Genomic DNA, 16,914 nt, shown 5'->3' on the forward strand with positions numbered 1-16,914 from the left:
CTTTCCTTTGTAGGTTACTGTCTTCTTTTCCGTGATTGCCTTGAGTATTCTATCTATGGCGTTCATTTTAGACAGCATAAATACCGTGTGCCTTGGAGAAGGCCTGCTGGGATTGAAGTAATAAGGTGTTCTATTTGATTCTTGGATTAGAGGATCCAGTTTTGTCCACAAGTCTGGGAAGTTCTCATCAACAATTTGTTTTAATATATTCTCTCTTCCCTTCTCCCTTTCTTCTCCTTTTGGTATGCCCATTATTCTTATATTGCTCTTTCTGATAGAGTCAGAAAGTTCTTGTAGAGTTCTTTCATTTCTCGTAAGTCACAAGTCTCTTTCTTCTTCCATCTGTGTAATTTCCAGGTTTCTGTCTTCGATGTCACTGATTCTTTCCTCCATCTGGTCAACTGTACTAACTAAGCTGGTTATTTCATTCTTAATTTATTCTATTGAGTTCTTAATCTCCAGAAATTCTCTTTGGTTCTTTTTTAAAATTTCAATCTCTTTCATAAAATGCTCGTGTTGTTCTTTGATTACATTTATGAGTTCATTAAATTGCCTTTCTGTGTTTTCTTGTATCTCGTTGAGTTTTCAGAACTTCAATCTTGAATTCTCTGTCATTTAAGTCACATATTTCCATAAAGAAGAAAGAAATCTTATCATTTGAAACAACATGGATTGATCTAGAGAACATTATGTTAAGTGAAATAAGTCAGAAAGAGAAAGACAAGTACCATATGATCTCACTTATATGTGGAATCTAAAGAAAAGAATATGTGAATGAACTAATCAGAAACAGTTTTGGGGACAAAAAGAAAAAAACTGAGAGTTGTTAAATGGGCCGGGGCAGGTGGGGATAAGGGGAAAGGTGAAGGGATTAGGAAGCAGCTGGTAACCACAAGATGGCCTCAGGATTTTTTGAAAATTAATTTGGGGAACGTATTCAATAATGTTGTAAAGATTTTTTTGGGTATCCAATGGACATGTGTCCTATTTGGGAGACCACCTCAGCGATACTGTGGATGCCTGATCATGGCATTGTACACCAGAAGCTAAACATTAATGAATGCCGACTATAATTTTATATATATAATGTGATGGCTCGGTGTGAGGTCGGAGGGATAGTGGATGGGGGGAGGGGGGTTCACAGTGTGCTGGATATAAATGATGAACGTCTAAGTATTACCTTGTCTTGTACACCTGAAACTAGTAAATTAAAAAAAAATTTAAACATAAAACAAACAAACAAAAAAGAAATCATCAAAATCAGAGCAGAAATAAATGAAATACTGAACAAAAAGCAAATTGAGAAAATAAATGCATGAAAGAGCTGGTTCTTTGAAAAGATTAATAAAATTGACAAACCCTTCGCTAGATTCACTAAGATAAAAAGAGAAAAGACACTAATAACCAAACCTGTAATGAAAGAAGGGAAGTTATCACGGATGCCACAGAAATAGAAAGGATCATCCAAGAATAACATGAAGGACAATATGCCACCAAATTCTGTAACCTAAAAGAAATGGACAAGTTCTTAGGAACAAATAGCCTTTCTAGGCTTAATCACAAACAATTGGAAAATCTGTTGGACCGATCAACACTAAGAAAATTGAATCAGTCATCTGAAACCTTCCCAAAAACAAAAGTCTGGGACCAGATGGCTTCACTAGTGAACTCTACCAAACCTTCAACGAGGATCTAAACACCAGTCCTACTCAAATTCTTCCAAAAATTGAACACGAGACAATACTGCCTAACTCATTTCATGAGGCCAACATTACCCTGATACCAAAACCTAGTAAGGATAACACAGAAAAAGAAAACTATAGACCAATATCTCTGATGAATACTGATGTAAAAATCCTAAACAAAATTCTACCAAATCGAATTCAGCAAAAAGATTAAAAAGATATTCATCACAACGAATTGAGGTGCATCCCATGGGAACCATGATGGTTCAATATACGCAAATCCATCAATGTGATACATCACATAAACAAAATAAAGAACACAAAATCGTAAGATTATATCAATGGAAGCAGAAAAACCGTCTGATAAGATACAACTTCCAATTATGATTAAAACTCTTAGTAAAATAGGTATAGAAGGAAAATACCTTATCATAATAAAGGCCATATATGACAAACTCTCAGCTAATCTCATAATTAACTGTGGAAAACTGAAGCCCTTTACTCTACGTTCAGGAACATGACAGGGCTGTCCCGTATCACCTCTGGTTTTCAACATAGTGTTGGAAGTCTTCGCCAGAGCCATCAGGCAAGGTAAAAAATAAAAGGCATCCAGATTGGGAATGACAAGTTAAATTCTCACTCTTTACAGATGACGTGATGCTGTATATAGAAAACCACATATAAGACTCCACCAAAAAGCTATTAGAAACAATCAACGAATACAATAAAATTGGCCACTACAAGATCAACGTTCAAAAGTCCATTGCATTCCTACATACTAACAATAAATTCTCAGGAAAAGAAATAAAAAACAATACCTTTTGAAATGGCAGCAAAAAGAGTAAAATTCCTAGGAACAAACTTAACCAAGAACATGAAAGACCTATGTGCTGAAAACTACAAGACATTTTTAAAGAAATTGAAGAAGACACAAAGAAATGGAAAGACATTCCGTGCTCATGGATTGGAAGAATCATCATAGTTAAAATGGCCATATTACCCAAAGCAATATACAGATTTATTGCAATCCCCATCAAAATCCCAATAGCATTTTTTAAAGAAATAGAACAAAAAATCATCAGATTTGTTTGGAACCAAAAAAGACACCAAATAGACAAAGTAATCTTAAGAAAAAAGAACAATATTGGTGGTATCACACTCCCTGACTTTAGCTTGTACCACAGGGCTACAATAATCAAACCAGCATGGTATTGGCAGAAAAACAGACACATAGACCAATGGAATTGGATTCAGAATGCAGAAATAAACCCTCATAAATACGGACAGATAATTTTTGACAAAGAAGCAAAAATCATACAATGTAGAAAAACAGCCTCTGCAATAAATAGTGCTGGCAGAATTGGATATCCATTTGCAAAAGAATGAAACTGGACTGCTATCTGTCACCATGTACCAAAATTAATTCAAAATGGATCAAAGTCTTCAGCAAAAGACCTGACACAATAAACGGCACAGAAGAAAAGAGAGGTACTAAACTTATGGACCTTGGGTTCAAAGAGCATTTTATGAATTTGAGTCCAAAGGCAATGGAAGTAAAAGCTAAAATAAACAAATGTGATTATATGAAACTTAAAAGCTTCTGCACAGGAAAAGAAACGATCGACAAAATAAAGAGGCAACCAACTGAATGGGAGAAGATTTTTGCAAACTGCCTCCGATAAGGGGCTCATATCCAAAATATACAAGGAACTCATGAAACTCAACAACAACAAAACAAATGACCTTATTGAAAAATGGGCAGAGGACCTGAAGAGACATTTCTCCAAAGAGAACCTACATATGGCAAATAGACATATAAAAAAATGCTCAACATTACTAAACATCAGAGAAATGCAAATGAAAACCACAATGAGATATCACCTCACCCCAGTCAGAATGGCTATCATCAACAAGACAAATAGTAACAACTGTTGGAGAGGCTGTGGAGAAAAAGGAACCCTCATACACTATTGGTGGGAATGCAGAGTGGTGCAGCCGCTATGGAAGACAGTGTGGAGGTTCCTCAAAAAATTACAAATAGAATTACCATATCACCCAGCAATCCCTCTCCTGGGTATCTACCCAAAGAATTTGAAATCATTTATACATAAAGACACGTGTGCTCAAATGTTCATTGCAGCTTTGTTTATGATGGCCAAGACATGGAAACAACCAAAATGTCCTTCGATAGATGAATGGATAAAGAAGATGTGGTATATATACACAATGCAATACTATTTGGCGGTAAGAAAAGATGACATAGGAACATTTGTGACAACGTGGATGGATCTTGAGAGTATAATGCTAAGCGAAATAAGTCAGACAGAAAAAGCAGAGAACCCTATGATTTCACTGATACGTGGTATTTAAACCAAAAAACAACAAAAGAACAAGAGAAACAAATGAGAAACAAAAACTCATAGACACAGACAATAGTTTAGTGGTTACCAGAGGGTAATGGGGGTGGGGAAAGGGAGATGAGAGTAAGGGGGAATCAAATATATGGTGATGGAAGGGGAACTGACTCTGGGTGGTGAACACACAATGGGATTTATAGATGATGTAATACAGAATTGTACACCTGAAATTATGTAATTTCATTAACAATTGTCACCCCAATAAATTAAGAAAAAAAGTTCCCCATTGGATTTTGAAGGCCGCTCCATATATTCCACCACATTTGGTATGATTAGAGGTGTTAATATCATAGTGGCTGCATAATTTTTCAAGACAGTGACTTAGTATGTCTGGCAGTGGTGACAGTGAGCGTGCTTAGCCTAGGTATGGTCCTCACATCCGTCTTGACATCTGTGATTACCTGCATTCTCTTTACTTGATCAAACAGAAACTAGGAATTGGGAAACTTTTGTCATTTTATATTTCAAGCATTTGAGTCTATCTAAGAAAGATTTAAAATGAAATTGCTTTCTAACAGCCAGAGAAATTCAGAAATTTGACAGAATCAAAGAACATATATCCACGTCACCATATAGAAAAAGAAACATCAAGTGGAGTGTTTCATCATTATTTTAGTTGTAATCAAATCTTAAATTTTGAATAAAGATGATATGTCATTATAAATAATGCATAAAATAGAATGTCTTTGTATTTATGTATTACATACCTGACAACTATTGAACAAATAAACTGGCACTGGAAATGATTTTTATGCATCTGATTTGAAGTTACTATTTGTATAAGAGTAAACAATGGTTTAGTAGTGAAAAGATTCTCCAAGATTCACACATATCATATTAAAGCATTTACAAGAACCCATCTCACAGCCTCAGCACATTTCTCATACACTGGTAATTGTGCCACATGCTTTGTGTATTTGTTAAAAGCAGAGAAGAGTCTGAAAATTATTATCTGTTGATTAATGTACACATACTCAAAAGTAAGAATAGGTTCAGATTTTATTCAGTATAGCTTTGACCCAATTTATTTTTGTAACTGATAGAATATATGTCAGGCAGTCAGGGATTTGGTGACTGAACTACCATTCAAAAAACTTTATGAGTTCTATTATAATTAGAGTATGTTATTTCTATATTGTTAAAAATGTCCTTGTGGAAAACAGAAACCTCATAAATTGTATTGTTATGAATATCTTACCTGCTTCTGGCATAGAAATGTATTCTAGTTTTGGTAAAATATCCTCCATGAGTTCATGACCATCTCTGCCCTCATCGCCGGAGTTCGCCAGAGCCATGTCTAACAGGTCAGTTTTCAGGGAAAGCCCTAATAAAAATCGTTATCATTTTGAACAGTAAGCATACTTGTTGATTACTCAGAAATTATTAACGTTGTAGTCTTTGAACTTCAAATGTTATCACTTGATTTTGAAGGTAGAAACATATACTATGAACATTTTATGACATTAGAAGTAATAATATAGTGTCCACATTTTTATTCCAGATAGCATCTCATAAGACTGACAGTGATGTCAGTGAGCGGTCTCAGCCTAGGTGTCTTACTCACATCTGACTTGACATCTGCTTTTGCATGCATTGTCTCTACTTGATCAGACATAGAAACTAGAAAATTGTTGCCAGTTTATAATTCAGGCATTTGAGGATCTTTTGGGGAAAGAATTTAAAATGCAATTATTTCTAAGAGCCTGAAGAATTCAGAATTTGACAGAATCGAAGAACCTATACCTATATCCCCATATAGAAAAAGAAACATCAAGTGGAGAGTTTACTCATTATCTTAGTTAAAACGAAATCTTAAAATGTGATTCAAGAATATATCCTGTAATAAGTAAGTCATAAAAAACAGAATATCTTTGTATTCTATGTATTATATATAAGAGAACTAGACAACACAGAAAGCAGCATTGAAAATGATTTTTATATATATTATTTGAATTCACTATTTATATAAGAGTAAGGAATAGCTTAGTAGTTAAAAGGTTCTCCCAGATTCACACATATTCACATGCATGTACTAGAACCTACTTTAGTGTTGCTGCGTATTTCATAATTATAAGAAATGCCTTATGTATTTGTCAAAAGTGGGAAACAATAGAAAATCTGAAAATTGTTACCGATTGGTAGAAGTACATATGCTCAAAACTAAGAAAATTATTTCAGATTTTATAATTCCATATAGCTTTGACCCAATCTGTTTCTGTAACTGATAGACTCTATGTCAGGCAGTCAAGGATTTGGGGTCTGAACCACCATTCAAAAATCTTTATATGTGAGTTCTATTACAATTGGAATATATTATCTCTATACTGTTACAGATTTGCTTGTGGAAAACATAAACCCCATACATTGTATTCTGATGAATACCATACCTGCTTCTGGCATAAAGATGTGTTCTACTTTTGGTAAGATATCCTCCACGAGTTCACAACCAACTCTGCCCTCATCCTCAGTGTTAGCCTGAGCCTGGACCCAGAGATCAGTTTCCAAGGAAGGCCCTAATAAAAAACATTATCATGGATGTCTTAATAATGGCGGCGTGAGGTAAGCCTCTTGAAATCTCCCCTGGAATTTACAACAAATTGAACAATTATTACTCCATAAAGGACTCCCTGCTCAGCAGACAGGCAAGACTAAGAAGGGCACTACAGAAATCATCTAAAGGTGGGCAAATTGCATGAGTGGGCACGAGAGAACTGCGGACAAAGGCCAGCATGGGCACAGGACACAGACATAACTCGGAATGCTGAACTCACTGCATTCAGGAACTACCACAATTGTGGGAGAGAGAAGAACTCGGACTGCTAGAGCTCTGCTTATGGCCCACAGGGCTGAGGGGACAGCATATAACACGTTTAAACCCAAATATCACGGTAGAAACCTCAGAGCAAAGACTGAGGGAAGAAGGCTGAAAACGGTGGTTTAAGCCCTCACTGCTGAACAGAGAATGGAAGCCTTAGGTACTAAGACTAGCCGCCCCCTCCCTACCCACCCAGAGCTTGCCTCGCCACCACATGCCCAGTGCTAGAAGCAGAACAGTAGCAGTGTCAGATCTAAAGAGAAGAATATTTGCAGTTCTGAGAACTGTGCTCCACAGACACGGACTCACAACCCAACTAGTTCTGGTAAAGGTGGAGGGAGCCGTGGAAGCAGGACTGGCTGTGGTGGTGGTCACTGCCATTGCTCTGGGCCACCTCTCACAACAAACCCCGCCTCTCTCACCACCTATTTGGGGGGATCCCTGTAATAGTAAACAGACCTGTTGAAACACACAGGTTCTGAATCTGGTGCAGGAAGAGCTTTGGAACTTTAGAAGCTCTCCGAAAACCCCCACGAAGGTCACGCCCTGTGACCCAGGTGAACTGTTCACAGAGGAGAAACCCGCCTTCCAGGGAATCCTCCCATTTTTGACAAGCCAGGACAGTGCAGAGAAAATATAACACTACAGGGTGAGAGAGAACAAAAGGCTGCAGTTGGAGAGAAAATAAAACATTCTACAAACACCTACTGGAAAAGAAAAGAAAGACCTGTTTCTATCAACCTGTTGCAGAATCAACTCCTGTAGATGTCTAGGAAGAGAAATAATAAATCATCAATTGCCCATGAATAACCAAGGTAACAAGACAGCTCAGAAAGAAAATGAAAACTCTCCAGAAAATGAAGATAAGACATGGAAATATGTGACTTAAATAACAGAGAACTCAAGATTTCAGTTATGGAAAAACTCAACGAGATGCAAGAAAACAGACACGGAGTTTAAGGAACTCAGAACAGCAAACAAAGAGCAAAATGAACATTTCACCAAAGATAGTGAAATTTTAAAAAAGAACCAAATAGAATTTCTGGAGATTAATAATTCAGTAAAAAAAAATGAACAATGAAATAGATAGCTTACATAGTAAAGTTGATCAGATGGAGGAAAGAGTCAGTGACATCAAAGATAGAAATCTGGAAATGACACGATGGAAGAAGAAAGAGACTTGAGACTTAAAAGAAATGAAAGCACTCTAAAAGCATTTTTTGACTCCATCAGAAAGATCAATATAAGAATAATGGACGTACCACAAGAAGGAAGAGAGAAGGGAACAGAGAGTAATTCAAACAAATAGTCGATGAGAACTTCCCAAACTTGTGGGAAGAACTGGATCCTCGAATCCAAGAAGCAAATAGAACACCTAATTACCACAATCCCAACAAGCCTTCTCCAAAGCACATTGTATTGAAGCTGTCTAAAATCAACAACAAAGAAAGAATCCTCAAGGTAGCCAGGGAAAAGAAGACGGTAACTTACAAAGGAAAGCACATTAGATTATCATCAGATTTTCAGCAGAAACTCTACAAGCCAGGAGGCAGTGAAACCAAATATTCAAACTATCAAAAGAGAAATTTTGAGCCAAGAATAATGTATCCAGCAAAGATATCCCTTAGATTTGAAGGAGGAAAGAAGATCTGTCCAGACATAAAGAAGCTGAGGGAATTGTGTAACATACAACCTGCACTACAACAAATACTGAAGGAGGCTATTCAACTAGCATAAATAGGGATAATTTGTGACAACCAAAACGTAAAAGGGGGGAGAGTAAGGCCTGAACCGGAATATGGGAATGGAGAAAACAAGCATGCTAGAGGAAATGGAATATTCTAAATATGAAACTTTCTTTTACATAAACTTAATGATAACCACTCAAAAAAAATCCAGAACACACAATGGTATTTATAGATGATGTAATACAGAATTGTACACCTGAAATCTATGCAACTTTACTAACAATTGTCACCGCAAGAATTTAAAAAATCAAGAACTGAAATATATAACGCAATAAAAAAAGAAACAGAGGGAAAAAACATACAATACCACCACGCAGAAATAATAGAGAACAATAAAAAAGCGAAGAACCAACGGAGACACAGTCTTACCAGAAAAACCAAATACAGAATGATAGGGAATCCTAACATATCAATAATCACCCTAAGTACACTTGGACTGAATTCACCAATGAAAAGGCACAGAGTAGCAGATTGGATAAAAAAACTAAACCCAACTATATGCTGCCTCCAAGAGACACATTTCAGCTATGGAGACAAACATAGACTCAAAGTGAAAAAGTAGAAATTGACACTCCAAGTAAATTGACACTCCAGAGAAAATGAGGTGTAGCTATATTGATATCACATGAAACAGACTTCAGGATAAAAAAGGTAGCAAGAGACAAAGATGGATATTTCATAATGATAAAGGGAACTATACAACAAGAAGACATAACAGTCATCAATATTTATGCCCCCGTACAGGGAGCACCAAATATACCAAGAAACTACTAACAGAACTAAAGGGAGAAATTGGCCAAAACAATTATAGTAGGGGACCTAAATACAGCATTCACAGCTACGGCTAGATCGTCAATACGCAAAATAAATAAAGAAATAGCAGCCCTAAATGACACATTAGATGAAATTGACATAATTGACATTTATAGACAACTTCATCCTAGAACATCAACTACAAATTTTTTTATAGTGTACATGAAACATCCTCAATGATAGACCATATATTGTGACGACCATATATTTGTCTAGTCCAACACTAGCCTCAGCAATTTTCACAAGATTGAAATCATACCAAGCATATTCTCTGATCACAAGGTTTTGAAATTGGATATCAACTGCAAAAAGAAAGCAGGAAAAATCACAAATATGTGGATATTAAACAACATACTTTTAAAGAACGACAGGGTCAAAGAAGAAATAAGAGGAGAGCTCAAATTATACATAGAAACAAATGGAAATGAAAATATATCCGTACCAAAATTTTGGGGATATAGCAAAAGCAAATTTTTTTTAAAAAACTTTATTGAGGTGACAATTGTTAGTGAAATTACATATTTTTCAAGGGTACAATTCTGTATTACATCATGTGTAAATCCCATAGTGTGTTCATAAACAAGAGTCAGTTCTCCTTCCATCACCATATATTTGATAGCCCTTACCCTAATCTCCCTACCCCCACGCCCCTTACCCTTGGTAACCACTAAATTATTGTCTGTGTCTATGAGTTCTTGCTTCTCAATTGTTTGTCTTGTTCTTTTTTTGTTTTTGGTTTATATACCACATATCAGTGCAATCATAGGGTTCTCTGCTTTTTCTGTCTGACTTATTTCGCTTAGCATTATACTCTCAAGATCCATCCATGTTGTCACAACTGTTCCTATATCATCCTTCCTTAACGCCAAATAGTATTCCATTGTGTATATATACCACAACTTCTTTATCCATTCATCTATTGAAGGACATTTTGGTTGTTTCCATGTCTTGGCCACCGTAAACAAAGCTGCAATGAACATTGGAGTACACCTGTCTCTATAGAGAAATGCTTTCAGATTTTTTGGGTGGATACCCAGGAGAGCGATTGCTGGGTCATGTGGTAATTCTATTTGTAATTTTTTGAGGAACCTCCACAGTGCCTTCCATAGCGGCTGCACCAGTCTGCATTCCCACCAACAGTGTATAAGGGTTCCTTTTTCTCCACAGCCTCTCCAACACTTGTTGCTATTTGTCTTGTTGATGATAGCCATTCTGACTGGGGTGAGGTAATATCTCATTGTGGTTTTTATTTGCATTTCTCTGACGATTAGTGATGTTGAGCATTTTTTCATATGTCTATTTGCCATTTGTAAGTCCTCTTTGGAAAATGTCTCTTCAGGTCCTCTGCCCATTTTTCAATTGGGTTGTTTCATTTTTTCTTGTTGAGTTTCATGAGTCTTGTATATTTTGGATATTAGACCCTTATCGGAGGAACTGCTTGCAAACATCTTCTCCTATTCAGTTGGTTGCCTCTTAATTTTGTCGATGGTTTCTTTTGCCGTGCAGAAACTTTTAAGTTTCATATAGTCCCATTTGTTTATCTTAGCTTTTACTTCCATTGTCTTTGGACTCATATTCATAAAATGCTCTTTGAACCCAAGGTCCATAAGTTTAGTACCTATGTTTTCTTGTATGCAGTTTATTTTGACAGTTCTTATGCTTAAGTCTTTGATCCATTTTGAATTAATTTTGGTACATGGTGACAGATAGCAGTCCAGTTTCATTTTTTTTTTGCATGTGGCTATACAATTCTCCCAGCACCATTTATTAAAGAGGCTGTCTTTCTACCATTGTATGTTTTTAGCTTCCTTTTCAAAAATTATCTGTCCATATTTATGAGGTTTTATTTCTCGGTTCTCAATTCTATTCCATTGGTCTACGTGTCTGTTTTTCTGCCAGTACCATGCTGTTTTGATTATTGTAGTCCTGTAGTACAAGCTAAAGTCAGGGAGTGTGATACTTCAGCATTGTTCTTTTTTCTTAAGATTGCTTTGGCTATTCAGGGTCTTTTGTGGTTCAAAAAGAAATCTGATGATTTTTTTGTTCTATTTCTTTAAAAAATGCCATTGGGATTTTGATGGGGATTGCATTCAATCTGTATATTGCTTTGGGTAATATGGCCATTTTAACTATGTTGATTCTTCCAATCCATGAGCATGGAATGTCTTTCCATTTCTTTGTGTCTTCTTCAATTTCTTTCATAAATGTCTTACAATTTTCAGCATATAAATCCTTCAAATTCTTGGTTAAGTTTATTCCTAGGTATTTTATTCTTTTTGTTGCAATTGCAAATGGAATTGTTTTTTGTATTTCTTTTTCTGAGATTTCAGTGTTAGTACGTAGGAATGCAATGGACTTTTGTATGTTGATGTTGTAGCCAGCAACTTTACTGTATGCGTTGATTGTTTCTAACAGCTTTTTGGTGGAGTCTTTATGGATTTCTATACATAGCATCATGTTATCTGCAAAAACTGATAATTTAACTTCTTCATTCCCAATTTGGATGCCTTTTATTTCTTTCTCTTGCCTGATGGCTCTGGCAAGGACTACCAACACTTTGTTGAAAAGCAGAGGTTATAGAGGACAGCCCTGTCGTGTTCCTGAACGTAGAGCAAAGGGCTTCAATTTTTCACCATTAATTATGAGATTAGCTGAGGGCTTGTCATCTATGGCCTTTATTATGTTAAGGCATTTTCCTTCTATACCTATTTTATTGAGTGTTTTAATCATAAATGGATGTTGTATCTTGTCAAATGCTTTTTCTGCATCAATTGATATAATCATATGATTTTTGTCCTTATTTTGTTTATGTGATGTATCACATTGATGGATATGCGGATGTTGAACCATCCTTGTGCCCCGGGGTTGAACACCACTTGGTCGTGATGAATAATATTTGTAATGCATTCTTGTATTCGATTTGCTAGAATTTTGTTTAGAATTTTTGCATCAGTATTCATCAGAGATATAGGTCTGTAGTTTTCTTTTTTTGTGTTTTCCTTACCAGGTTTTGGTATCTGGGTAATGTTGGCCTCATAAAATGAGTTGGGGAGTACTGTGTTTTCTTCAATGTTTTGCAAGAGTTTGAGCAGGGTTGGTATTAGATCCTGTTTGAAGGTTCGGTAGAATTCACTAGTGAAGCCGTCTGGTCCTGGACTTTTGCCTTTGGGAAGGTTTTGGATGACTGATTCAATTTCGTTACTGGTGATCGGTCTGTTTAGATTTTCCACTTCTTCATGTTTCAGCCTTGGAAGGTATATGTTTCTAAGAACTTGTCCATTTCTTCTAGGTTATTGAATTTGGTGGTACATAGTCCTTCATAGCATTCTTGCATGATCCTTTGTATTTCTGTGGTGTCCTTGATAACTTCCCCTTTTTCATTTCTGATTTTGTTAATTAGTGTCTTCTCTCTTTTTATATTAGTGAGTCTAGCCAAGGGTTTGTCAATTTTCTTAATCTTTTCAAAGAACCAGCTCTTTGTCAGACTAATTTTTTCTATTGTCTTTTTGTTCTCTATTTCATTTAGTTCTGCTCTGATTTTTGTTATTTCCTTTCTTCCGCTGACCTTAAGTTTCATTTGTTCTTCTGTTTCTAGTTCTTTAAGGTGTAACATGAGGTTATTTATTTGGGATTTTTCTTGTTTCCTGAGATAGGCCTGTAATGATATAAATTTCCCTCTGAAGACTGCTTTCGGTGCATCTCAAAAATTTTGGTAGGATGTATTTCCATTGTCATTTGTTTCTATGTATCTTTTGAGCTCTCCTCTAATTTCTTCTTTGACCAGTCGTTCCTTAAAAGTATGTTGTTTAATCTCCAGGTATTTGTATTTTTTCCTGCTTTCTTTTTGCAGTTGATATCCAATTTCAAAGCCTTGTGGTCAGAGAATATGCTTGGTATGATTTCAATCTTCTTAAATTTGCTGAGGCTGATTTTATGTCCCAATATATGGTCTATCCTTGAGAATGTTCCATGTACACTTGAAAAGGATGTATAGTCAGATGTTTAGGATGAAGTGCTCTATGTATGTCAATGATGTCCATTTCATCTAATGTGTCATTTAGGGCTGCTATTTCGTTATTTATTTTCTGTTAGGATGATCTATCCATAGCTGCCAATGATTTATTTAAGTCCCCTTGTATAATTGTGTTTTGGTCAATTTCTCCCTTTAGTTCTGTTATTAGTTGCTTGGTATATTTTGGTGCTCCCTGATTGGGGACATAAATATTGAAGACTGTTATGTCTTCTTGTTGTATAGTCCCCTTTACCGTGATGAAATACCCATCTTTGTCTCTTGTTACCTTTTTCACCCTGAAGTCTATTTCATCTGATATTGTGGCTACACCTGATTTTCTCTGGGTACCATTTGCTTGGAGTGTCAATTTCCACCCTTTCACTTTGAATCTATGCTTGTCCTTGTAGCTGAGATGTGTCTCTTGGAGACAGCATATGGTTGGGTTTAGTTTTCTGATCCAATCTGCTACTCTGTGCCTTTTTATTGGTGAGTTCAGTCCATTTACTTTTAGTGCGATTATTGAAAAGTGAGGATTTCCTGTCATTCTATCTTTAGTGTTCAGTTAAGGCTGTGTCTCCATTGTTTCTTTGCCTTTTTGTTGTTGTCTATTATTTCTGTGTGGTGGTATTCTACAATGTTTCCCTCTGTTTCTTCTTTTATTACAGTACATATTGCAGTTCTGGATTTTTTTTGAGTGGTACCGTTAAATTTATGTAAAAGAAAGTTTGATATTTAGAGTGTTCTATTTTCTTCAGCACGCTTACTTTCTCTATTTCCATATTCCAGTTCAGGCCTTTACTCTCCCACTTTTTATGTTGACACAAATTGTCCCTGTTGATGGTGGTTGAATAGCCGTCTTTAGTATTTGTTGTAGTGCAGGTCCTGTATTCGAAGATTCCCTCAGCTTCTATATGTCTGGAAAGTTTTTTATTCCTCCTTCATATCTAAAGGATATCTTTGCTGGATATATTGTTTTTGGCTCATAATTTCTCTCTTTCAATAGTTTGAATATTTGGTTCCACTCCCTCCTGGCTTGTAGAGTTTCTGCTGAAAAATCTGATGATAATCTAATGGGCTTTCCTTTGTAGGTTACTGTCTTCTTTTCCGTGATTGCCTTGAGTATTCTATCTATGGCGTTCATTTTAGACAGCATAAATACCGTGTGCCTTGGAGAAGGCCTGCTGGGATTGAAGTAATAAGGTGTTCTATTTGATTCTTGGATTAGAGGATCCAGTTTTGTCCACAAGTCTGGGAAGTTCTCATCAACAATTTGTTTTAATATATTCTCTCTTCCCTTCTCCCTTTCTTCTCCTTTTGGTATGCCCATTATTCTTATATTGCTCTTTCTGATAGAGTCAGAAAGTTCTTGTAGAGTTCTTTCATTTCTCGTAAGTCACAAGTCTCTTTCTTCTTCCATCTGTGTAATTTCCAGGTTTCTGTCTTCGATGTCACTGATTCTTTCCTCCATCTGGTCAACTGTACTAACTAAGCTGGTTATTTCATTCTTAATTTATTCTATTGAGTTCTTAATCTCCAGAAATTCTCTTTGGTTCTTTTTTAAAATTTCAATCTCTTTCATAAAATGCTCGTGTTGTTCTTTGATTACATTTATGAGTTCATTAAATTGCCTTTCTGTGTTTTCTTGTATCTCGTTGAGTTTTCAGAACTTCAATCTTGAATTCTCTGTCATTTAAGTCACATATTTCCATAAAGAAGAAAGAAATCTTATCATTTGAAACAACATGGATTGATCTAGAGAACATTATGTTAAGTGAAATAAGTCAGAAAGAGAAAGACAAGTACCATATGATCTCACTTATATGTGGAATCTAAAGAAAAGAATATGTGAATGAACTAATCAGAAACAGTTTTGGGGACAAAAAGAAAAAAACTGAGAGTTGTTAAATGGGCCGGGGCAGGTGGGGATAAGGGGAAAGGTGAAGGGATTAGGAAGCAGCTGGTAACCACAAGATGGCCTCAGGATTTTTTGAAAATTAATTTGGGGAACGTATTCAATAATGTTGTAAAGATTTTTTTGGGTATCCAATGGACATGTGTCCTATTTGGGAGACCACCTCAGCGATACTGTGGATGCCTGATCATGGCATTGTACACCAGAAGCTAAACATTAATGAATGCCGACTATAATTTTATATATATAATGTGATGGCTCGGTGTGAGGTCGGAGGGATAGTGGATGGGGGGAGGGGGGTTCACAGTGTGCTGGATATAAATGATGAACGTCTAAGTATTACCTTGTCTTGTACACCTGAAACTAGTAAATTAAAAAAAAATTTAAACATAAAACAAACAAACAAAAAAGAAATCATCAAAATCAGAGCAGAAATAAATGAAATACTGAACAAAAAGCAAATTGAGAAAATAAATGCATGAAAGAGCTGGTTCTTTGAAAAGATTAATAAAATTGACAAACCCTTCGCTAGATTCACTAAGATAAAAAGAGAAAAGACACTAATAACCAAACCTGTAATGAAAGAAGGGAAGTTATCACGGATGCCACAGAAATAGAAAGGATCATCCAAGAATAACATGAAGGACAATATGCCACCAAATTCTGTAACCTAAAAGAAATGGACAAGTTCTTAGGAACAAATAGCCTTTCTAGGCTTAATCACAAACAATTGGAAAATCTGTTGGACCGATCAACACTAAGAAAATTGAATCAGTCATCTGAAACCTTCCCAAAAACAAAAGTCTGGGACCAGATGGCTTCACTAGTGAACTCTACCAAACCTTCAACGAGGATCTAAACACCAGTCCTACTCAAATTCTTCCAAAAATTGAACACGAGACAATACTGCCTAACTCATTTCATGAGGCCAACATTACCCTGATACCAAAACCTAGTAAGGATAACACAGAAAAAGAAAACTATAGACCAATATCTCTGATGAATACTGATGTAAAAATCCTAAACAAAATTCTACCAAATCGAATTCAGCAAAAAGATTAAAAAGATATTCATCACAACGAATTGAGGTGCATCCCATGGGAACCATGATGGTTCAATATACGCAAATCCATCAATGTGATACATCACATAAACAAAATAAAGAACACAAAATCGTAAGATTATATCAATGGAAGCAGAAAAACCGTCTGATAAGATACAACTTCCAATTATGATTAAAACTCTTAGTAAAATAGGTATAGAAGGAAAATACCTTATCATAATAAAGGCCATATATGACAAACTCTCAGCTAATCTCATAATTAACTGTGGAAAACTGAAGCCCTTTACTCTACGTTCAGGAACATGACAGGGCTGTCCCGTATCACCTCTGGTTTTCAACATAGTGTTGGAAGTCTTCGCCAGAGCCATCAGGCAAGGTAAAAAATAAAAGGCATCCAGATTGGGAATGACAAGTTAAATTCTCACTCTTTACAGATGACGTGATGCTGT

Source organism: Rhinolophus hipposideros (genome assembly GCF_964194185.1).
Source record: "Rhinolophus hipposideros genome assembly, chromosome: X".
Classification (NCBI taxonomy): Eukaryota; Metazoa; Chordata; class Mammalia; order Chiroptera; family Rhinolophidae; genus Rhinolophus; species Rhinolophus hipposideros.